Below are 23,506 nucleotides of genomic sequence, written 5' to 3'. Positions count from 1 at the left end.
ATAATTAAAACTACCAACCGTCGAACGCTCATTCTCCGCCTAATTGTAGCGTTAGCAGTCCGTACCAAATACCAGTTTCAGAGCTTGCCGTTTTCTGATTTTAAACTTATGAAAAACTTTCGGCAGTTTTTAATCTGAAAATGAAAATGGTCAACTACCGGGCACGTGGCACATTTTCCCATTGAAAGTTTGCGAGGATCACCTATGTTTTTTTGATTCAGGTAAGCTCTGAAACTTTAATATAGAGCCCATACAAGTAGCGCTAGAACTGAGTGCAGAGTGAGCGTTCGGCGGGATGTGTAGTTTATTTTTGCGGTAAAAACAAACAAAAAACACTGTTTTTTTTAATAGTACACGTGTCGTAAAAAAGATTAAGATTGCGTTTTTTCTTAAATTTTTATCGCCATTCACGGGTTGTATTTGCAAAAATGAGCGAGCAGTTTTTTTTTTGTTCAAGTAGTTAAAAATATTGATAGCGAAATGTTTAATATTATGACTCCGCTGATAATTTTATGCATTTCGTCCATCTGATTCTTCCCGTTAATATATCTTAAAAAACAGAAATTTAACTATTGATTCAGCACTTTTGAAAATTTTGCTATGAATGTGAAGCACATTTTGTGACCTGTGTGGTAACTTTCCCTTTGTTTATACTGCCTTAGTTTTGCGCAATGCTCATTAAATACGAAGCGACCCTATAAGATTTTCTAAGCGGGACACTAACATTCCTCGGAATCAACATTGCTTCACGAAGCTACTCTCGCGTTGCTTGTCAGATTCTTGGCGGCAAACGGTTATCCCGGTGAATTTGTCGTTCCTGTCGTTCAGGTAGTTCTAAACATAACCAAAGCAACTGTCTGAACCAGGTTTCAAAGTGACAGACGCGGCAGCAACGACAGAGTCATCGGATAGGTTCTCCATATATGCAGCGTGAAAAGCGAGGAAAAAATTTGCTTTACAAAGGAATGGTGCGCCGGGGTTTTCCTAGTGTCTCTGTCGCTGCTGTCGGATCGGTTTTCTATGGAAGCAGCCGAAGCAATTGTGCGAACCAACCTTAAAGCGATTTAACGGCGCGTGGCTCATGAAACACGCATTGCAAAAACAGTGGGATTTGAGTTGAAAATCTTGGCTCTTATCTTTCCGCTCGCGCCACTTCACTGTGTTCCATAGTGCATAGCACGTAGACAAAACTTGTAGACAAGAAAAAAGTTAAGTAATTTGAGTCAACGGAGGTGGTAAGCTCTACATTCAGGAACGCCATGGCGGCCGCCTCTCCCCCCTACAGTCTCTTTATAGCTTTGAGATGACAGTTAAACGGTCTGCAGGAATGCCGTCCAGCGGCACTCTAGAAACAGCGCTTATTGAATACCCTCGTAAAGAGAATTAATAAACAACTTAAAATTATCCGCGAAATATTTTTTGTCTAAAAAAATGCTGGTTGATTTATTAGATTTTATACGATTTAATCTTAGTGGCAAAATGCACAGATTCAGCGTGGATGTCAGTGAGGACGACTGCAAATTAGGGGTGTGCGCTTATTCTAGTTTCGAATTCGAACCAAATAATAATTTTCCGAATAATTCGATTTGACATTCGAATTCCTAATATTCGAGCATTCGAAAACTGTGAGCTTCTCAATTTTATCGAAGACCTAATTTTCGCGAATTCAGCGAATCGCCTACGATTCGCAAAAAACAGGTCTCGCGAACAATTCGAGCAAACTTTTGACATTTTGGAAGCTATATTGAGAGTCTGTTTCTCTGAGCAACAATGTATCAGTAAAAAAACTCGAATGCAATGGTTGGCACCTGATCAGAGCCTATATTTTATTAAAAATATAAGTATTTAAAATAATTGAAATAAAATGACAGTAAGCCGGAATCCATGGTCACCTCAATTCACGGTTCACCGAGGGTTCTAATTTTCCGATTCGCGAACATTAAAAGCTGCGAATAATTCAGAATGCTCAACTTTTAACTGATTCGCGAAACTTCGAGCCCTCGAAAATTAAGTCGTTTACAGTAATTTCTTTAGTCGAATATTAGTACCCTTGGCAAGAATTAGGTTCGAATCAAGAACAGTCCCCATATGGTAAAATAGACCTTACAGGTTTGTGTTGAGCCTCCATCAAGCGTAAATTCGGAAGCTATGACTAACACACCATTTCGAAAAAAATGTATTTCGTTTCTTGTGTTTTTCGACCGAGGCAGTTGTGCTCCGAGATTATTAGGTGCGCTGGACGAGAACCCGAAATCCACGCATGTCGCCCTGCCCTTGCGAACTTAACGATATTGTGTCAACTGCACTATCAACCTATTCTCGATTCTTACGTCCATACTATGGCATATCAGTATTAAACTTTAAATAACTGCGACAATTAAACCGGTCCTTTCGCTAACCCGTTGCTTCAGGCGGCACGGAGTGAAATGCCAGGGCTAGGTGGCGCAGGACGTCACCTGATTCAAACTGATCAGACATATCGGTTCATTTATCCAGCACGCTAGGCATCCATACTTGAAAGGGTTGTCACATTCGTCAGCTATATCTTAAGCTTAAAGTCGAAGTGTGGTTATAAACACCGGTTTTATTTGCGTCAGCTTCATCCCGTTCCGTGTGTCATGAACGAGAATAAACACGAAGTGTCTTTTTTCTCCCTTATCTATGGTGATTTTTGTCTTCAGTTTTGGGAATATTCCGAATAAAAATATTTTTGGCATTCTTTATTGATTCGAAATTCGACTATTCGATCAATATTCGACACTTTTCGTTTCGAATTTCATTCGAGTTGAAGTTTTACTAATCGTACACCTCTACTGCAAGTGTTTCTCTTTTTTCGGTCAATAAGATGAGATAATTGAACCCGACAACGACACGTTCCTGTGATTCCCTAGTGAGGACTCGAAACATAAGGTTCCGAAAGCTTTCTTTTGTATTTTTTTCTCACCTAAAAAATATGGGACATCATTTAAGAAACCTGCACATAATTTATACAGTCACTCGCTAAGGTATGATAAGAGGAAGCAACCAAGTGTCATTTGTGTTCTACTGTAACATATAAGAAACAAGATTCCTTTTTGGTTCCTGGGATTTAGAAAAAAAGATAAAAAAGTCTCAGATGTCACTGATATTCAGGTTAAAATATAGTTTTCTGAGTTTTTTATTGGTTTATTGCATTTACCTATCGCACTCTTTGGTACTTTTTTGTAACTTGCGATATCTAGTACAGATTTAGAAGTATATTCCTTATCAGTAGAGTAATATACGTATATCTAGGAGCTGATTCGGTTGTATATATATTGAAAAACCTTGCTTTTTAATAACGTTCAATTCAATCAAGAACGGTGTCTAAGATTAGCTTTAACATTACAGGCACCTAGAGGTCAAGTTGCTTATTTATTAAACCTTGTGCTCTTGAAAGAATGGTGACGTGACAATAAAGAGGTTTGTTGCGTCACGCTGCCGATATTCTCGACGTGCGTTTGTAAATTTTATACACCCTCTTGCTACGGTGCAGAATCTTTTGCGTGTCGGTTTGTGTTATTATTTGGGCCAAATGTAGGCTACCAAAACTTGCTCCTTAGCCTAGTCACGCAAATATAAAAACACCATCCTCTCCCCACTCACACGCACACAAACTCACACACGCACGCACACACGCGTGCACACACACATGCATACTGACCAAAAAATTGAAGCTCATCCTGTGGCTGTTGAAATAGTTTGTCATAATATATCGCTGAAAAGCAGGACAATATGTTCTTGGTATTCCTGCGAAGACTTCCAATAAATCTAATTTTAGGGGTTTTGAGGGAAGAAAAAGTAAAATTTTTACGAGAGCAAACTGCCTGCCACTGCGGACGTCAAGGACTGCAAAATCATACCAATTAGCAATCTAAATTCCTGATATTTACTAGTCAACTTTTAATGAGTGAAAATAAGCATATAGTTTCAGTTAGAAACTTCCTGAGCGGCATCTAAAGCCCTTATGTTTAGGACGCCTTGAAGCAAGTAGGAAGTGCGTGGGTGCGCTAAAGTTGCCACCCGTGCAGCAGGCGTAAGATCAGTGATGCAAAGATGGGGATGATACGCCCTAAAATTGACTTTTTTAGGGGTCGATGACGCTCAGCAAGTTTGTTTCTCATCGGAACCATATGTTTATTTTTACTAATTGAAAAGCTAATTAGTAAACGTAAGGTACATTGTTGGCTAATTAGTACAATTTTAAGATCCCTAACGTCCGCCATGGCTAGCTCTTTGTTCCCGAAAAGAGTTTCTCAAAAAGCAGTGGGTGTCAAATGGAATATGCTTAAATACAAATTGTATTGTATCCAGAAACAGCAAATGTGCCTTGTTTTTGCTTGATAATATGCAACTAAAGCTGCAACTTGCATAATTAAAGTTCAAGTTCCACCAGAACCGGAAATTACAAATTTAATGAATTATCAAACTTAGTGCACGCAGACATGAAAACCATTTGGCAAGGGATATTGCATTTTCAAAATGAATAAGACACAGCACAAAGGACGCTAACGAAACAGCAGCCGCACATGATGCGCATGAGGGGGCCGCCTCAAAAGCAAAGGTTGAGTTTGACGAGACTATGGGATATGCATTTATGTGAATATAAATGACGGTGTTTCCGAAAAATACACGAGCAAATGGATGCCTGACAAAAGTTATAAATAACTGTGTTGTTACCATATTTTGGGTGTTGGTTGAAGTGTGCAATTTTATTGATAAATAAATTTTTCTATGCCTTGCTTTAAATACTTATCACTTAATTTCTTCGTAAAGAGAATATCGTAATTGACGTTTTTTATGCTTTAAATAAAATGTGCGTAACGAATGTTTTAAAAGGAAACGACGACCTTTATGTGTTTTATGTTAAAAACATATTTTACGCCACCCTTATATCAAACTTATTTCTGACATCAATACACTCACGCTTACCGACAGAAAGTGGTTCGACATTATAAAAGTTGCTTCATTAAAGACGTTGTAAAATATTTTTACACTGGTTGTTTCGAAGATACACTGAAATTCGCTTTAAACGTCACCCATCGTGATACAAGGAAATAGTGGTATGCCATTTCTTATGCCTTTAATTTACTTAATCAACAATTATTTTATTAAATTGAGTAACACGATATATAAATCTGGTAAGAAAAGATTCCAATAAACATCTGCTAAATTATGACCCTCGAAGTTATTTTTTTACAAGCGCGCAATTTTAGCGAACTACAATTTTGATACAAATCGCTGCATAATTCTTCTGCATTCTCGCATCTAGACTTTATTAAATGGTGAAAATATAACAATGGCAAAAATATTAAACGGATCAAGAGACGGTCCTAGATAATGAAATACCAAGGAGGCAGTACATAACTAATTTTATTTTTGTGCACGTTTTTTATGCGAACCGTAAGATCTTTAAATAATGGCGCGGGATTAAAATATCGTTTTCATTTGAGAAAAATTGATTTGTATTTTGATTGCTTTATTTTGCGTTCCCTAATTATTATTTTTTATTTGCAGGTGCAAATAAGTGAATCAATTTCAGAGTAGTAAAATAACTCAAATCACTACACGCATTACGAAAATACAACTAAATATGCGTTTTTCTCTGATACTTATTTTCTGTTCAGAGCCTAGTACCGAAACATCAAGGTCTTTGCAGCGTGTGCGTCTTTACGTCCTAATGAAGTGATGAGTATTTTATTGCCACTTTTATTGCTTTACTGCTCAATAAAGTACAACTAAATATGTGTTTTCTTCTGATACTTATTTTCTACTCAGAGCCTAATACCGAAGCATCAAGGTCTTTGCAGCGTTTGTGTCTTTCCGTCCTAATGAAGTGATGAGTATTTTATTACCACTGTTATTGCATTACAGCTCGTTAAAATACAACTAAATATGCGTTTTCCTCTGATACTTATTTTCTATTCAGAGCCTAATACCGAAGCCTCAAGGTCTTTGCAGCGTTTGCGTCTTTACGTTCTAATGAATTGACGAGCATCATATTTCCTCTTTTATTGCATTACTCCGAAAGTCGCTCGTAGCAGCAGAGCTTGGCCTTGTAAGATGGGATGATGAGATTAGAATTAAAAAAAAAACGCTTGCGAATTGACGAGGTGTTAGGAAATGAAGCAAAATAATGATGCACTCTTAAAATAAGCTAGTAAAAAGCTAGTAACTGCAGCTGTTACTACCTCTTTTTTACTGTTACTACCCTTCACTATCAATTTACTACCTCAAACGCGCGGTAGGTAGTAAAAATTTAGCAAATGATGCAGTCGTTACTACCTTTTTCTGAGCGTACTACCTTTTTACTAGCGATTTACTATCGCAAAGGTGCGGAGAAGATGGCGGCGCTTGCTTCATACCCGATTGCCAGTGTTAGCGACGCACTTGCTCTTTCGGATCGCATGGGGAGGTATCCACACACAATCGTAGCTTCAAATATTGTATGAGGGGGCATGTTTAAGGGTTGGAGCTGACTTCATAGCGATCGCAGCCTCCATACCAGCACGTCGTGGAAGCCAACGTTACTAGATCAACTCAGTTATGGAACTTCCTATAGACGCTGTACATTAGAGGGGGTCCGAAACCGTGTCCGATTTTTTTGCAGCTAGGTGGCGCTGCCGGCGCATTATTCTACGCGTTTTCGTGTGCTACTGTTCCGCGGCTGCTTGCGAGTCCCGACTCCTCTCGAGGTTCAGTTGGTTTTTGGTTAATTTTTGCCCTTTCGCCAGTAAAAATTATAATTTGAGCATGAAAAGAGCTACGACCGTTTTGGCATACGCTTTGCATTATTGTAAAATGCTGCTGCCTTAGCTGTGCTGACAGCGCGAAGCGTTTTGAACAACCCGAATTCGTCGGCACCAGAATCCGGTGGCTACAATCAGGGCAAGTTTGTAAATACTGTAATAGTAGATGTGCCGATGACTACCAACTGCAGCAGAAACAATTTGAAAGTCGTCTGCTACTGTCAAAAAAAGCGCCACCAACATCCGTAAGCTCAGTAGGCCAGATGCAACGGCCATGTACGATCTCTATGGCAACGGCCACAAGCGCGCCGTCAATGATGATGATAGCGACTATTAATGCGGAGCGCACGCCCTCTAACAGGCGCCACGCAAAGGGACCCCGCTCCGGAGCCGAGTTCCAGAACTGAGTTGGTTTTAATAACGTTGGTGGAAGCCAGCGCTGCAGCGAGCGCAGCAGCCATTGTTGATGGAATGGACATGCGACTTACTTACTTTCCTTCTCGTTTCCATTCGTTTGTGAGCGTTTATATTTTCATTTTGGTTTTAAAGGGGCCCTCCGGAGCGTTCTGCGATGGTCTATTTATGGCGGTAACTCAATCTACAGGCCCTGAGGATCCTAAGAATCATAAAATTACGGTCATCATGGTGGATTTCCATATTAAAATTGCTATCAAAGTCTCTGGCACGTCCCCCTTTCTGAGATGACCCCGGAAAACGGGAGGGGCATCTCTTTACGCGTCAGTCAATAGCAAGCGAAGGATTCCGGCGTCACTGAGCGTCACCAACGCGGCCGACCGCCGACCCGCGGAGGAATCTCTCGAACACGCGCGGACTGTCGTCAAGGGACCCAGACTTTGTGCTCGGCAGTCGTCGTTCGTCGCACCGGACCGTCGCGCTGCTACTGCAATACGCAGTCGCATTCCACAGATGACAAGGAAAAGTTTGACTGGCTGACGTGGAAGGATCGCAAAGCTGGCTTCGGAGTCGGGATCCACGGGAAGAAGGAACACGTGTCCCGCAAACGCACGCCTGCAGACGCGCCGACGCATCACCCCCTAGCAACAAGCTTGAGGGGAGAAAACATAGTTCGCTGGTTTTGGAACGATAATTGCGGACTATGTTTCCAGCACCACAATCAGTTTACTTTTTTTCTCAAACTCTACTTTGCAACAAGCTTAAAATGTGTTGCAATAATCGCATCCCCCGCGAGATGCAGCATTTCCATTGGTCAAGTTTTAGCGATGTGCAGGGAATGGGGGATGGTCTTGCAAGAGAAAATATTCCCGATATATTTCTTCTGCCATCTGCTTAATAAACGGTTTTGTAGTCTAAAACTTTCTATACATATTAACTTGCACCTACTACGCAATATAACAACATAAACATACGATCTCAGAAAGCTCCGGAGGGCCCCTTTAACTGGGATGAAAATAGCCACGTAGCACACACTAAAACGTTTCCAAAACAACAAAAGTTCATTAAGTTTTTTTTTTTTTTTTTTTTTTTAACATATGTTTTTCTTTCACAAGAGATGCTTGGCAACATTGTGCTACAAGCAAGTTGGTGCCAGTCGGAGTTCACAAGACGCTAATTTCTCCGATGTGAACCTGTCGTTTCTGCCTTACGTCGTGTGCAGTTCTCGTGTTCCCGTGTTAAAGTGCATAGTTCGTGCGCATAACCCCAGACTTTTTTTTTTCACCGGAAATCACGTGACTAGTTGAGTTTCCGGTCTTCTATGGGGGTAGCGCGATTTACTAGCTAGAGGAAGTAAAATGCATGGATTCTACTTTGAGGCTAGTAACAGTTACTAGCTTCTTGACCTAGTAACCGTTACTAGCTTGACCGTTACTACCTGAGGTTACTAGGTACCCAGTAGCATATGTGACTAGCGGTTACTAGCTCTTACCTAGCAAATACTACTAGGTTTTTCTTAAGAGTGTGCAATTAATGACAAGTGCGTTAGAATTTTTTTGTTGTTACTAAATAATAAAAAGTATATCAGGGCCCGTCCGGTATTTGAACCCATGACCTTTCGCACCCAAACCGAGAATAATACCCCTGGACCAACGGGCCGTTTTTTTTTTTTTATTTCCATATAAAGGCATGTAGCACATACACTGGTCAGTGGTTTAAAAGGAAACACTGAAGTCTTCTGGGCGTCTCCTACAGCCCCTTTGCTGCAAGAAGCTGATCAAAAACACTTGCCCATTCGGGCATCTCTAAAAGCATCTCGATGACGAATTTCAGAGTAGAAATGCACTCTAAAAATACAATTGGACCAAAGGGCCGTCGTGGGTACTTCGCACTTTCTAATGCTCCGAGACAACGGTGGTATTTACAGAACAAGTTTTCCAGGTGTCTCGTTCGGTTCCCTTTCCGTTGCAGCTCAGGCACGGCTGTCCTTTCAATTCAGGTCAATTTGTTACGCAATGTCTTTATGGGACTTCCAAGCGTTATACAGTATGCTGCTAGACACTTTCTCTGAGAAGAATCTTTTCTTTTAGAAGTATGCCAACATACATGTTGTTGGGATATTATAAAGGCATATTGTGGCGCAATATTGCCATATTATTGTGTCTTAGACACATTGTGTGAATGCAATATTGGTACATTTTGCACGTTCTGAAATCAATCTTTCGATATTCGTTTTTGCTACGCAATGCAATTTATGAAACCTTCTTGCATTTTTCATTTGGAAAGTAAATGCGTAAAAGTTAGTTAAGAGCCTCTTCTGAAAGTGATCGTTTTAGCATGCGGTATAGCGGTCACGGCCACTTCTCGTAACTGTGATGAAGCACTGCTGCATTTTGAGCGATATGAACAACATGAGCATTAAAGGTTAGGACCGTTTCGTATTTCTACCCTTGACATGTTGTCCTAGGAAATCTCGAAAAGCACAGAGTATGCAATAGGTATCTTTAAATAAGGGTGTTCCCTGACCGCGTATTTTTACATCATCTGCTTTGAGCCCTAATATACACAATTACTCGTTAGACGGTTATAAATTGAAGGAATCAACTTTTATGCGTCTCTTCTATTGTCAAATTAGAGACAATATCGCTTTTGATTCCTTGCATTTAGCAATTACAAAATTCACAAAGCTAACTGACTGCGAGATTAGAGATTTAGTTTTTACCATTTCATTGCATTTTTTACTGTTTAATTTGATTTCGTTTTAAGACGTGCCTGGGGTTTGATTCGGTTTCCTATTAAGTTTCAAAGGCCTCAATATTTACGAATGTCAAACGCAATAAGAAACGGCTTTACAAGGTCAGACCCTCTGTTACAGGCAAATGGGGGTCAATCTGAAATGCCGTAAATATTATAGCTCTCCGGGAGAAGGTCAACATTAAAATGAAGGGGCGCTTACTTCTTCATGCACTTAGATCTAATTCTTGCTGCCGATATTTTCTACGTGGGTTTCTAGCCTTTAGCCACCAGCATGTGACGACAAATAATCTTTGACGTATAGGTTTGTTTTATCGCATGTACACAAAGTATCCTATTTAAAGTTGCCCCTCATCTTTATAACGCAAATCGACTTCCCATGAAAGTAAGTTTTACAACAAAAGCGCATAGTGGGAAATTGCATGGTCGTCCTTGTGGTCGGTTTGCCTTGCTGCATACCCGACCCGGAGGAATAACACGGAGCCAACGATTTGAACAACAAGAAACTACATTTAATGAGACATGGACGAGGTGATTAACATGGTTACCAGCAGCGCCTGAGTCCAGGCAGCGACTCCCCGTGCGCCGCCTCTGATCTGCCTTATCAAGGCGGCGCATCCGATGTGCGCGTGGCTGGCGTGACGTCGCCGCCACGCGGGAGAAGCACTTTTGTCTCGCAGTCGGGCAACTGGGCTGGGAAGCCGCCAGGGTGCCCACTTTCAGCGACGTCATCAATCAAATGATCACTCCCAGCCGCCATCGCCGCCGCTGCCCATATAGGAAAACAAAACATTTCGTCAGTCGAACCATATTGGAAACAGAACATCAGCAATCATTGCCTTTTAATGGGACACTGACAGGGTATATATGCTCGCCAAGGTTCTTATTTGTACATGATATGAGAGCCCAACTACCTAGAAAGCAATTTGAAGCTCCAAATTTGTTTTCTTCCCCCCCTCCCCCCCCCCCCCCCCCCCCCCCCAGAAAACCGCCGATCGAGAACTGCCCGGTTTGATTCGCGCTCACTCTCTTCTACGTCATCACGTGCCGTTCTTTATGGTTTAGACACAACCACCAAATATAATCAAACTCGTGGGTCATCGAAGGCACACACGCAGTATTAAAAACAGAAAATCAATATGATACACATTTTTTGTGGCTTCTAAAAAAACTGCAAATATGTTGATTGAAAAAAAAAAAAATGCACAGCCTCGTGACTTCCGCCAACTCTCTCCTCCTCCTTGTTTCTTCTTCCTCCCCAGTCCAGTTTCGGTTTCGATTTCGTAGAGTTGCATTTTTTTACTTTGTAAAACATCTACTCGGCGCTGTAACAAAATAATGATGAAGCAGTCTTCTGACACAAAAAAGAAATAATAATAATAATAATTTTGAAGGCTGTCAGTGTCACTTTACGTTTACTGCTTCGATGCCAACTGAGCTATTGACAGGGCGAATTTATGTAAATTAAAGGCGGCGCAGATTCCATTTCTTTCGACCTTCGATAACGCTTTGGCGCCTCATGAGCCTCGAGCGTGCACGCAAGGCCAGAGCACAACGAAATGCAAAGAACGCGAGCTGGACGCCGGACGCTTCAAAGAGACGCCATGCCCTACTCATCAACCTTTTAAGGCCCGTTGACACGCTTGCGACCTCCTCAAACCAGGGGCCTTGGAACCTCTTACGACGAGAGGACACACTGGCGCCATCTATTGGGTAGCAGTGTAAACTTGGCGGTCCGGCATATTTTCTAATTCCCTCGCACATTATCCTTTCTTTCTTGGCTTGAAAAGCTTTTGTCAACGTTATAAACGAGACTTTCTCAAAGGTATTACACAGATTTGACCTGGGAAATTCTGCAAAACCTTCGCTATTGTCAAATGCAGTTCCAGGGTCACCGCATAGATGGCGCCGGCGTGCCAGTGTGTGCAGAGTCATAGATAGCGAAAGAGTTTGGCCCAACTATTGCCCTCGGTGAACCCAGACGGACCCTTGGCTCCTCCCGCCGGTGTTGACGTTGGCCCTAGCAACCGCGTGGCAACGACGAACGCGCTGCACACTACACGCTCCTGTCCACCATTTTTGTTCTTATTCCCCGTGTGCGCGCGAGACTACGCTGGGGATTTACCGACTCTTTGATTTGCTGAGCTTTTATTTTCAGCTGTAAGATTAATATTAATTGTTGCTGTGCCATTGGGTGTTCTTACAGAAGCTGTGGCAGCTTTCGCTTGTTTATCATTTCGAAAGAAAAAAAAACTACGGAAAGTCTGGCTAATAAAAATAAAGCGCGACAAGAGGACGCCGACAGCAGGTTTCTGACTTTGTGAGTTAAGAATGTTTTCATTTATTCCAAAACTTCCCATGTAAATGAGGATTTTTATGCGGATACGATCCAGCACGGTACGAATTTATAAATAATTGTCAATAGCAGTGATTTTGTCATACATGCAGTTCAAACTTTGGCTCAACTAAGGGAAAGTGAAACATAATTATAGTTCGTTGCAATCAAAATAAGCATGTGGGGTCGCTAAACCTACGACCTTGATTGTTGCATCAAGCTATACGAGTACATGAAATTTAAATCAAACAAAACAAAACGGCAAGTTAATTCTAATTATGTGCATTTCTGATGTTCACTATCTAGAACTTCTAAGGGGCCCTGGTTATGACGGCCCTGTTTGAACTAGTAACTGCTAAATAAATTGAAAGTTATAAGTTGTCCTGGATATAATGTACATGAAGCAACTGTGCGTGTAAATGTTGATTATAGGCCACTGTTAGGTGCAATCAATTATATTTTTCTAGGCACACTTTGAAGAATTGCAGTTTCAGCGAAATCGCTTAGATGCCTGGAAGAAACTGAAGCAGACTGTCATTCCAACAGTGTTTTCACATTCTTTGTGTGTTTTGTTAACTAGGTTTAAAACAAATTGTATTTGATGTACAAAAAAGCCTGGCTTTTGTCTCCAGGTTGAGCTAAATTAGACTAGCGTCTCTAACGCCAAGACACGACAAGTTTGTATCATAGCCGGCCACTCAGAAAGTTTCATACAACAATATCTGTCTTTACTGAAAACCCCCGTTTGAGGCAAGAAAAACGCACTCATGACGAGATCATCTCATTAAAAAATATAACACCAAGCTGCACATGCCATTTGGCGCATATCTTGAAGAAATTCTGCTCAGAAGCACGGTTGCAAATAACCATAGAGGGCGAATAGCTTTTGCGCTCTTGCAAATTTTAGTTTACAATCGCTCAAAGTTTCGGTGAAAGCGCGTTCTGTAGATTTCGCAGCAAACGCGGACGCACCTCACATATCTCATTTCGCTGACGCGCGATCGCACGTTGGCGGTTGCTGACGCGAATATTCTGCCAAGAACTTGTCAACTGCGTCGGAAATTTAAATCCTCGTACCCCGACATCAAAGCCAACAGATGTGAGCGGTCTTAACTACAGCTGTGAACAACGAGCGTTATATTCCAGTGGAAATTTCGCGACACACCAAGCGCAGAGTCCGACCGAGCGTAAGCAATTTTTATGAACCGGGCAGCGTCACTGCAAGTACGGGCGGCGTCACTGCACGTACGGGCGGCGTCACTGCACGTACGGGCGGCGTCACTGCACGTACGGGCTGATTAAACATGGCTCTCGCATAAACACCGCAAAGTTTAAATGCCGTTAAACACTGACAAAAGCAGAAATCAGAACGACCATACATTGGCAGTCGCCGAGAGCAGCGTATACGGTCATAGTCGTCCGGTCCGGGTAAGAACAAAAATGGTGGAGAGGGGCGTGCCGCGACGCTATCGTGACGTGTCAGTGACGTGGCTGACGAGCTGTCAAGCGGGCCACGCCTCTTGGCCAAACTCTTCCCTATCTGTGGCTCTGAGTGTGTTCTGTCGTTTAAAAAAAAAATACTAAGAGGTTTCAACGGGTCTCGTCTCTCTGTCGTACTCGGTTGCAAGTGTGTGAACGGCTCTTTAGTGATTTTACACCGTTCCAATGTTTACAGAATCACAGCCCAGCGTGGGAATATCACAGCCCAGCGCTTGCATGGTCATCGTTTCGGAAAGCGAGTAATGCACGCGCCATACTCACGAGCTCTGAAAATGGCACCGACCAGAAGCCCGTTTTAGATGGTATATAAAAGGTGATGCCTGTAGCAGTGCGCCGCAGTCGATACCCGGTTGACCCGGCGCACGCACACGACTATCCGAGCAGGCGAAGTCGCAAGCCTTATGATTATACCTCGGAGAGTCCTTATCGGGAACTAAAAAAGCGAATGTAAATTGTGGCGCGCTGAGCAGGCTCGTCCTGGCGAAGTACCGATAATGCGGGGAAGTGGAATTGAGAGGGGAAGTGAAAATGGCGGGAAAATCGTCAAAATCATGCTAAGCAGTCGGCGCAGAAACAACAACAGCGCCACAATAATGGTTAATTACGCAAGCGCTAAGCTGCTCTCGCTGTGACACACGTTACGCAAAAACGCAAATGCAGTTTTTTTTTTTTTTTTTTTTTTTTTTTGTTGCTCGTATTGCTGATATGCACTCAACAAACTGGGGCCGCAAAATCCAACACATCAACCCCCCCGCCCTCCTTCCCCACTCCCCTGCACACAGACAATCAAACTCGAGGCTTGTCATGTTGTCGCTGAAATAGCTGATTTGACACTGACCCGCTAGAGAGCTGTGAAACGTATAAATTCTGCACAGATGTAAATCCCAGACCGGAGATACGGACAAAGGACGAAAACACAGAACGGCACGGGTTTACAACTATGCTCAATTTACACCAGCTAGCCTGCGCTATCACCATTGCTTCATGACGTATATACTATATTGCATTTGAAACAGAGCAGTGGCCGTCGTATGCAATGTGTTTAAATTTAAATATGTCGTATTCGAAAATTGAAATCGGCTTGTCCTCCCTGGACAATATGCCCCAACCGCCTCGGCGACTCCGAGGAAAAGCACCGGCCTGGACCGCATGTGATGGGATGATCTGAAAAGTTTATTGCAGGGGAGTCGCTGTGTAACTGAAATTTCGGTTGAACGCCAGACAATTCTCAATGAACTAAATTAATCTTTAGACCTCAACTGGGGCATGACGGACGTTCATTGTTGGTTTAGCACGAAAATCTTCGAATTCGACTTGTTTCATAGGACAGTGTGTGACTTACACTGGAGCCTGACTGCAACTGAAGTTCTTCCGAAACAAAAACTTTAAACATAATTGTGTCAACAAACGAAAATTCACGCACAGTTGCAAATCATTTAGCAAGCAAGATTGCATTTTCACAACAAATTAAAAGCACCACAAAGGTTGCAAATGATTCAGAGTTTGCACATGACGCTGCACATGATCAATGCGTTCAACAATAAAAAAGGTACGGTCCTTTGGTTAAGAACTGGGGTCTCCCAACCATTTCATCTGATGCAAGCATCACCTCCCCTCCACCGATCGGTCAATTTTTGCGAGCCTATAGAATACATTTCTGCGACTATAACAGGAGCGTTGGATGAGGGCTTGATACTGACATGGTTGGTTCACTGCTTGTTTATGGTGCGAGCTGAACATAAAGGAAGAACACGTAAAAAAAAAAACAGAAAAGGCAAACACACCGCTGGTGTGTTTGACTTTTCTATCATTTATGTTCAGCTGGTACAATAAACAAGTGTTGAATGGGAATTATGCCATCATATTGTCGCGTTATGTTTACGCAGCTTCGTTGTTTAGATTTGCTTTATTCTCCCGCCCCTCACCGCGGGGCGTTCAGAGTTTGTCGGCCGCTGGTCGCCGCAGCGAGACGGAGGGGGGTTCTCTCTCGAAGAGGTTCGTGAAGACCCTCTCCTCCAGTCCTCCATAAATATTTTCTTTTTCCAAGGACGCCCTCTGTTGGCGTCAAATGGTATGCTACGTATCTTTATTTGGCACGCTTACTGCCCCCTGGTCCACGGACCGTCCAACCAAGCTCTGGCTCTCGGCAACGGGTGGTAGAAAATGGGCGAGGTTCAGGGAATTTGGAAATGGTTTCCACGAGGTGATGAAGGTTTACTTCTGGTGCCTTATAAATTTGTTTTGTTGTGTTTCTGCTTGCGTGCTTCCTTTTGATTTTTCACTTATCGTGTACGTGCCTGCTTTTGTGATTGTGGTTTCGAATATGTTTCTCTTAGTGTTGTTTATAGCTGTTTTTGTTAACTTCATTCGAATGTGCTTGTATGTCTTGCATATGCTGTTGTTTTTGGGATGTTCATGTTTGCGTTAGGCTGCGAGCCTCTTCATTGGTGCTAAGAAAACCGTCTGGGATTTGCTGCCTGGACGGCTCCAGAATTCCGTTAAAGTCAATATAAGCAGCCGCCAAAAGACCGCTGTAGTTTTTGTTTCTATAGGTACCAGGCCTCGATCATCACCCTGCCTCTGGAGGCCAACCTGCACGTCCAACCCCTTGCGGCTCTGGCGTGTTACACCCGCTAACTTGCAAACTTCGAACCCCTTACGGCTGTAGCTCGCCCGCTTTTTTGTGGACTCCTGTTTGTCGCGTTCAGCTGAGGTCGGGGCACCCGCTGGATGTCTGGTCGAGGTGGATGGCAGGGGAACATTCCTGAGGTTAAAATTATTCGCCCTAAGTGTGGTTCATTTATTGTGTATTCTAAATGTTATATTCATGTCAGTTAGTTAAGAAACCATTATTTGGACTAATCGCACAAATACGTGAGACGACCCAGTTTACTACTGTACAATATCGATGCCCTGTAAGTGTAACAACTGCATTGTGACTCTTTTCAATGTCAGTTCAAGTTCACAATCTTTCGGATAGTGCAATATTTACACATATATTTATTTTTAAATAACTCTACTAAATTTCTACGTGCATTGTAATTTTTCGTTTTCATTTATTTATTTAATATTTTTATTTATTTATTTATTTATTTATTTATTCGTGGTACCCTTCAGCGTCAGAAGGCATTTTTTCCTACTTTAAAGAGAATGCGCTTAAGGTTTTCTTAAAGGGGTAGTGCAACGATTTTAGCTTTGAAAGAATTGGCCATTTGTATTTTTTATATTGTTTGTCCAAGCACAAGTGACCACAAACGCGTCAGCTTGCCCCGAAGAACTGCTATTCCGGTGCGTAATCGCAAAGAAGAAAACGAAATATTTGCCGATCTGCAGCCGCTTGTGGTGGTTAATGGAACTGATGTGTGACGTACTCCGGGGCATACGCGGAAAGAAACAAAACTTGTCCCCCTCCGCTGCTGCACTCACCGTCATCCCATGGCGAACCGTCTTTTGTGTCAATCGCTCGCCGCGACCTTTGACGATGCTAATCCTCTAAAAGTCGATAATCGCGGAGGAAGCGGCTGGGGTCTCTGAAAAGAGAACCCATACGGAAACCACGTGATCCCCCAGAGTACGTCACTTGAAAGGGAGATGCGGAGAGTTGAGAGACACTTTCACCTTCGTTTTTTTTTTTTTTTTTTAATAAAAACTAGCGCTTGCAAGAAAATATGTATTTCTGTTCGTCGTTCCATGGGTGACAGAGATTAATTTTGCAGTTAAGTAGCCAAACTCTGAAAATCGTTGCACCGCCCCTTTAAGAAAATAAAGAAAGAGCGCCTTTACGTACTACGTGCTAGGACATATTGTCTTGTTCGCTGCCCTTATGAAACTCAGTTCTGTTGATCGCCCATAAAAATCGATTCAGCAGTTTAAGGAAAGCTTTTAAAAAAACGTTGAAAAAGTTTAGTACACTGGTTGGTTTGTGAGTTCGCTGGAACCCCAAGGAATGTAAATATCAACGTGATTCAAGAAAAGAGCAGTGCGTCACTTCTTATGGTTTCGTTTTACTTAACATATAAATATTTCTATTAAGTAGAACAACACCATTTCTAAATGTGTTAAGGAAAAGTTCGAATCAATCTCTGTACTAACCTGCCCCCGATGCATATTTTTCACAAGTGTGGGATTTCAGCAATCTACTGTGTTCATACATATTATTGAACAAGCCGTCTGCATTCTCGATTCTAGGTTTTATTCAAAGGAAAAAAGCTTTCAACCCTCGAAAACTAAAAATACGGAAATATAAAAAAAAACGCTTAAAATAAACGTTAACAAATTCACACATCACAAGGTGGATGTACACGACTGTTTTTATTTTCGTCAATGTTCACTGCCTATTCCTGAATACCTCTCGCAAATGACTTCATTTAATAATAATAATAGTTGTGCTAGTAGTGATACAACTACTACTACTAATCAAAAACCTAGAATCAAGAATAATTTTTATTTGAGGTCCAGGAACGACCATGCGGTCTTGGTGCTGGCACACCGAAACTTAGAGGCAACAATAAAAGAAAGAAAAAAACTCAAAGGAATGATTAAAAGAGATGGTACATATAGCGCATGTTGACACAAAGATGCGACTTACATTGCAAGCAAGGAACAGAACACAGGGTTCAAACGCAATGTAGAAGGCTGCCACAAAGACGAATATACGTTAGTAAAATAATATATGATAAAATCCCACTCACGACAGGTTCAGCGAGACTCATACAAGACCCTGAGAGATCTGACAAATTCAGTCACACAAAAAATATCAAGAATGCTATTATATGCCCGACACATACGAAGCATGGAGTCTAAGATATTTAAGGTCTGAGGAGAGTAAAAAACGTTGTCAAACGGGTCGCTGTCCGAGGCACTCGTAAAGATATTTGTGAAAGCACTTCTGAACAGTCGGCCATGTCATGAAGGACTTTGAAAAGGAAAACCAAATCAGCCTTTTCTCGACGGTTATAAAATATTAATAAATGATACTATTATTTTTTTTTTAATTTTTTGCTTGTTTGGTTTTGTTGCTGGGAGAGGAACCCAACCCGCTCTTGACGATTTCTCAGATTACCTCTACTCAACGTTTAATAATAATATGTTCGCTTGTGCGCTCTTCCTAGATGTATCTAAGGCCTTCGACACTGTCAGTCATCAATTACTTCTAAAAAAATTACAACGCTTAGGTTTTCGGGGTCCGTTTTATTCTTTACTAGAAAATTTTCCAACTAATCGTTGTCAATTTGTCTTTACTGGGAAATTTAGAAGCTCTCTCCTTTCTTTAAAAGCGGGGGTACCTCAAGGATCTGTTCTTTCACCTCTACTCTTTAATATCTTTGTCAATGATATGCCTCACGCTATCAATGGCTGCAAGATCTATCAATACGCTGATGACACCCTCCTTACTTCGCGTCATATTAATTTCCCTTTTGCAGTCAACATTCACCAGACGAATGCCATCCATATAATGGACTGGTTTGCGGATAACCTTCTTGACATCAACAGTTCCAAAACAAAGCTTGTTTACTTCCGCAATCCCCTTAAAAGACACCAAGCTACTGCAGTAGCTTGGTGTCTTGGCACCAAGCTTGGTCGAGCCCGGCATCAAGCTATTCTCAGGTTTATTCTCTACTCCTCATGCCGCCATCCGTGTAATTGTGACCCGATCAAATCTGATAACAACGTAAAATATTTGGGTGTTCATTTTGATTTCGAGATGTCCTGGAACTCTCATGTGTCCTACTTATGGGGTAAACTACGAACTATATCTTGCATGCTCTATAACACACGGATGTTTATGCCCGTCAATGTTCGGTTTTTGTTAGTCCACGCGCTTGCCTACAGTGTGCTACGGTACGGCATCAAAGTGTTTGGTATATGTTCAGGCCGCTGGCAGGCAAAAGTTAACACTTTATTAAGAGGCATACTGAACAACATCCTCTACAATACGCCTCTTTTTGCCACTGCCGACATTTTTGAAAGCCTTCAACTGCCGAATTTCCGATCACTTTTTACTGAGACCGTCCTCCTTCGCAATTTTTGCAGCAGTGATTACAAGACGCCGCTACATTCGTCCCGCACCTTACGCAGCTCTCCTCGTTTTGTAGTGCCACGTTGTTGCACCTGGTATGGTAGATGCTCGCGCGAATCTTATGTGCCACGTGTTTTCAACGCCCTCCCGGACTATATTTATGATATCACATCACTGAAGACTCTAAACAAAGAACTCAAGTGTAATGATAGTATTTAGTGCCTGCTCCATGTGTGTTTATGACAATCCTGATGCGCTGGTTCCTAGAGCTACTGCAGATTCAAAATCTTGCCTCTTCTTTTTCTATTATATTTTTCGGTCTCAGTGCATTGTGCTACACTTTATTCTGGACTCACGTTTGTAAGTGTTAATTTTATTTACATTGTTACATTTCTTTGTATATTGCTTTTGTATGCTGTATTTTGTTTTCGTAATTAGTACGCTGTGCTACAATCGGGAAAGGGGAGGGATGGAGGAGCGGGGAAGGGGGGGGGGGGGGGGCGGGAAGGGGGATTAGGAGAGTTTTATTATCCTTCAATTCTCATTTTGAAGGCAATGTCCTTAACTTATCACTTAAGCGAACTTTTCTCATTTTTTTAGGGCGTCATGGCACAAGCCCTTCGCTGACTTTGATGTGCCCGCAAACATATCCTTATTTAATAGTCCCACTGAGTCAATGAAATGTATGTATGTATGCATATATGTATGTGTGTGTATGTATGTATTAATATTATTATTATTATTATTATTATTATTATTATTATTATTATTATTATTATTTAGGTAATGTGATCCAAACAGTTCTGGCACACAAGAGCAGACTGCTTGTCCGTGGGGCCAAGCAAAACTACGAGACACCATAACATGTTCAATTATTACTATTTTGGAACTAACCAAGTGTTTTAACCACCGGGAATACGTGTAAAACGAAACATATCCGTGTAAAGCAGTTGATTAATAAAAGGTTGAATTATGCAAAGCCGTTCAACGCAAAGCAAGAACGCTCGAACACAGAAAACAAAAGGTTCTGGTAAATTAATCGCATATTATTATTTTATACCAGTTTTTGAACAGCTTCTTCGTTTTATTTATCGAAGATAAGCCAACTAAGCCATCTGATAATTCATACGCTCCGTATATTAAATATTTCATCATTTCGATTTGACAAATTTTGATTCGTATTCTGATCGCTCATTTCCGAGTTTCGTATTTTTTTCACAAGAGACTAAATGACTGAATTTCCAAATACTAAGTTGGCCAATTGACAACAAACATTTTGAAGGTATAACTACACATGCATTTTTCACTCGAATACGTAATTTCTCATTTCTGTTCACAGCCTCATACCGAAGCACCGAGGTCCTAGCAGCGTCTGTACATTCGCGTCCTAAGGAATCGATCAATATTTCGCTGGCGCTCTTATTAGATTACTCCTCAATCTTAGGCGACAGTCATGTGTAGCAGAGCTTGACTTTCTACGGCTGCACAAGAAAACGAAACTAAGAAACGCTTGCAAATTGCTGCGGTGTTTGCAGATGAAGCAATTTAAGGGTATATCAAAGGCAATCACATCGCCAATCATTCGTTATATCTTGTAACTAAATGATAAATATCGTATCAGGGGCCCGCGTCGCACTCAAAGCGAAAATTATACCTCTAGAGACATAAGCCGACGTAGGTGATGCTATCAGAAGAAGGTACACCACATGATGCTATCAGAAGAAGGTCGTATTTACAGAGCTGGTTTCTCGGAAGTCTCGTCTTGTAATGTCTCCATTGCGGCTATGGAAAAGCTGTCCTCTTAGTACGAAACAATATATGTTACCTAATGCTCTTCTCAATAAGATTTGCAAGCATTATACAGTATGCTGAGAAGGAAGGGAAGGGGGGCGTAACTTTGTTTTATAACGACGTTTGGAACTGTCCGTAAAATCAATTCTGGTTTCCCTTCATGCGACGGTACCAGTGGAGACTTTTTTTTGCGTATCTCATTTATTTGTTTCCAGGAGTAATGTTTTTATTAAATATATTCGTCGTATTGAAGGGGACAAAAATAGCCCCCCAAATATCAAGGGAATGACAACTATGTCAAAGTTAGTAAGCGCCTCTTCTGAAAATGATCATTTTAACGAGCCTTGCAACAGTTGTCGTCAATTGTGGTAATTCTGAAAGAGTATTTCGAGCAATATGAACGTCACTGGTATAAACCACTCCGAATTTCTGTCTTTGACCTGTTTTTTTCTACCAGAATAGACCTGGAAATACAAAGCATACTAAAGGTATTCTTGCGCAAATATTTTGTTCTTACGCGTTTCGCATTTTTCATTGCTTTTTATGGATTGAAATAATTTTATTATTTCAGGCCTATTAATGTATCGCATATAGGAGGCAAAGTGGTAGCATTCGCGGAGCTAAAGAAGAAGGAAAATAATACATGCAGTATAAGGAAAACTGCTGATGACGCGTCTATAGCTGGTATTACATCAGCACCTAGAAAGTTGTCGATTCCTATTATTTCAGCTTTTACTTGCATTAAAGCATGGCATAATGGGCTTTTAGAGCTTGCCCTACAGCTCGGGCGACAATAATCGATATCCAACTGGTCTTTGCAGCGATATTTGTTTCACCAATATTTAAGATCCGGTTAAATAAAATATGATGTTAGTACAGCGGTCGGACAGGTCGGAAAGCTATCAAATTTGTGAAACTCCGATAAATCAAAACAGCAAAGGAAAAAAAAATGAATGAAACAAAGCTCTCACTCCAAATTAATTAATAATAGAAATACAAAATTTCCAGAAAACAACGCCAAAAGCAGCCGAAAACACCCAACCGGAATGTTTGTTCCCCAAACTTGTAATTGTCTGAAAGGTCGCAAAAATTAAATTAAGTTCTGAAAAAAAAAAAAAAAAAAGTGTATATCGAAATGGGAAAATTAAAAAAATGTGGGCCCGTCCGGGATTTGAACCCGGGACCTCTCGCACCCAAAGCGAGAATCATACCCCTAGACCAACGAGCCAACCTGGCAGTCTTGGGGCCCTTACTTTGTGCAACGTCGAGCGAAGCTCCTCTTTGAACTGGTTTGTGATCTGTGTCGGCAGAAACTGGAGGAGCTCCGTCGCTATCTCCCTTCGGCCTTGCTCACCGTCCCGGAAGGGTTTCGATGCGTACCGTTTTACTGGCCTTCCACGTTGCTCGACTTCTATTTCCACGTATATGGTATTTTGATGTTTTGTATACGAGTATTTCTTCTAGGTGATTCGCGGTTGTTTCGCGTAGAGAAAGAACAGAATTGCCGAATATGTATATATCTTCGAAATAAAATCAACTGTCCCCGCCAGTTGAGTTTTATTCATTACAAATGCTATATGACTGAAATTAAAAAAAAGATATATATATATATATATATATATATATATATATATATATATATTTATGTATATTTATATATAGTACTTTAACTCTGCTGGTCATTTCATTCATTTTGTCCAGCTTCAGGCTTCTTCCAATGAATATCTCTAAAACAAAGATGCTGCTATTGACATGAAACATTTGAAAGCTATGCCTTCACTATGATATAATAGTCCGCACTATGTATATTAGGTTATGTTTTTATTGCCTCATTTTTCGAAATCCTGAATAATAGCAGGGTGGCTCCATAGTGTTTTCAAAACTCTTCCTACTGCACCATAATGCCCAGACTTATTACGATTATTT

General features: G+C 41.3%; 1 protein-coding gene and 1 non-coding gene across 2 annotated transcripts in view; one reads left to right on the top strand and one right to left on the bottom strand.

Annotated features, from left to right (window-relative positions):
- Positions 1–23,506, top strand: part of LOC8036266 (gonadotropin-releasing hormone receptor) — a 510,658-nt gene that overhangs the window by 474,737 nt on the left and 12,415 nt on the right. The window lies entirely within an intron of this gene.
- On the bottom strand, positions 22,737–22,808 carry Trnap-ugg. The gene has a single exon. It is a non-coding gene; the product is annotated as a tRNA-Pro (tRNA).

This window comes from Ixodes scapularis, unplaced genomic scaffold, assembly GCF_016920785.2.
Source record: "Ixodes scapularis isolate PalLabHiFi unplaced genomic scaffold, ASM1692078v2 PGA_scaffold1__304_contigs__length_218370807, whole genome shotgun sequence".
NCBI lineage: Eukaryota > Metazoa > Arthropoda > Arachnida > Ixodida > Ixodidae > Ixodes > Ixodes scapularis.
The sequence above is the reverse complement of the archived record's forward strand: the minus strand, read 5'-3'. Positions and strand labels throughout refer to the sequence as shown.